Source organism: Babylonia areolata, chromosome 28 (assembly GCF_041734735.1).
Source record: "Babylonia areolata isolate BAREFJ2019XMU chromosome 28, ASM4173473v1, whole genome shotgun sequence".
Taxonomy (NCBI): domain Eukaryota; kingdom Metazoa; phylum Mollusca; class Gastropoda; order Neogastropoda; family Buccinidae; genus Babylonia; species Babylonia areolata.
This window is the reverse complement of record NC_134903.1, coordinates 8,957,198-8,959,697: the sequence shown is the minus strand read 5'-3', so window position 1 is coordinate 8,959,697 and position 2,500 is coordinate 8,957,198. Positions and strand designations below refer to the sequence as shown.

General features: G+C 45.9%; 1 protein-coding gene across 1 annotated transcript in view; it reads right to left on the bottom strand.

The window, feature by feature from the left end:
- The window catches only part of LOC143301778 (cationic amino acid transporter 3-like), a 125,155-nt gene extending 123,058 nt beyond the window's left edge, over positions 1-2,097 (bottom strand). The window contains exon 1 of the mRNA XM_076616169.1: positions 1,993-2,097. The gene's annotated coding sequence lies outside the window, so the exon portion shown is untranslated. The remainder of the gene's footprint in view (positions 1-1,992) is intronic.
- Positions 2,098-2,500: the final 403 nt, after the last annotated feature.

Sequence of the window (2,500 nt, the reverse complement as noted above, 5' to 3'; positions counted from 1 at the left end):
TAGGCCATCACTCCACATAAATAAGAGTCGAAGTCCACTGAAAATGGATTAAACATCTACGCATGGTAATATCGTTTCGTACATGCACAAAAGGGTTTCCGGTAAAATAAGTTCCTGAATTTAGGTTGCTAAAATAGGACTTTACCTCAATCGTGAGACAGAATACAACAAGCTTCCTTATCACACTCCATAGAGTCATCTACCCAGAGACAGCTCCACACATCACTGTAATCCGCTGTTTAGCTGGATTCCATAATACACCACACACCAGTCACCACAACACGAGAAACTTAACGACGCATCCAACTGTATCACATCACATCACTTCACGTCACGTCACGTCACGTCGCATAGCATCGCATCGCATGGCATCACATCACTTCACATCACATCACACCACATCGCATGATATCACATCACACCACACCACACCACATCACATCACGTCACGTCACGTCACGTCACGTCACATCATACCACATCACATCACCTCACCTCACCTCACGTCACATCTCGTCACATCATATCACGTCATGTCACATCATATCACGTCGCATCACATCACATCACATCACATCACGTCACGTCCACTCACACCACATCACATCACGTCACGTCATATCACCATCACGTCACACTCACATCACTCACGTCATATCACTCATCCACGAAATCCACGCCCCGCATACAACGACTCACACAACACAACACACTAATCGCCTCACACACCAGACCATAGCAGCGCGCAACACGTACCACACTATACCAAAGTAAATCACACACCATATCACAGTCCACTATCCAAATACATCACATCAACCGGCATCACTCATATCACATCACATCAATCACATCACACCACACATCATCACACCATATCACATCACACACACCATATCACACCATATCACATCACATCAAACCACACCAGATCATGTCACACCACATAACATCACACTACACCATATCACACCAAATAACATCACATCACATCAAATAACATCACACCGCACCATATCACATCATATCACATCACATCGCACCATACCACATCATATCGCATCGCATCAAATAACATCACACCATATCACATCACATCAAATAACATCACACCACTCCATATCACATCACATCAAATCACATCAAACCACATCACACCACGCCATATCACATCACATCAAATCGCATCACATCACACCACGCCATATCACACCACATCACATCACATCAAATCATATCACACCATACCACATCACATAAAAAAAAATCACACCATATCACATCACATCACACCACACCATATTACACCATATCACATCACATCAAATCACTTCGCGCGCCAAATCACACAAAACGAAACGGAACCACACCACACCACACCGCACAAAAAAAACAACAACAACAAAAAACCAAACAAACAAAAAAACTGCACTACACCACACCACACTGTCGCGCACTGAACCACACTACCCACCACCACACGACACAACAAACGTCACACCACACCACACCACAAGGGCTAAACTGACTAATAATGATTAAAAAAAATAATAATAAATAAATAAATAAATAAATAAATAAATAAATAAATAAATACAAAATTAAAAAATAAAAAAAAACACGAGGCTTACCACACCATCATACCAAAGCAAACTTTACATCACTCACACCCCACAACACCGGCAAAAAACACCACACCACACCACACCACACCACACCACACCACACTACACCACGACACCAAATCACATCGAAAAGGTCAGTCACACTAAACCAACGACACTTACCGCAGCATCACACTAAACCACACCTCACAACACTGACACCACACCACACCACACCACACCACACCACAACACCACGCCACACACACACACACACACACACCTCACATCCACAAACGCCACACCACACCACGCCACCCACCAAACGCAAACCTTCAGCACTTTTTTTTTCTCTCTCTCTCTCTCTCGCTCTTTTTTTGGAACCTACCTAGCCTCCAGAAAGCAGAAGCCCCTCTCAAAGAAGGAAGGGAAGTATAAAAGTTCTCCTTCAATCCGCCGCCCGTGCCACTGAACGAAGGAAGACTTGAGACAGTGAAAGGCACACACACACACACACACTCACACTCACTCACTCACTCACACACGGACCATCACGCCGAAGTGGGGGAAAAAAAACACAACAACTTCATCATCATCCGACTTCGTCTCTCCTCCTATCCCAAGCAGCAGACCACCCCAACTGCAGGCAGCGATAGCCATTTAGCGCCTGCGAACCTCCCCTTGCATCCCTCCCTCTCCTCCGCACGCACGCACACACACACACACACACACACACACACACACTCACTCTCTCCCCTACAACCCTCCTCCCTCCACACACACACACACACACACACCAAACCTCTTCTCTTCCACATACCTACAGACACGTACGCGTGCTCACACGCACGGAGAGGGGAGGGGAGGTTGGCACGCGCGTGCGCGCGATCTCATGC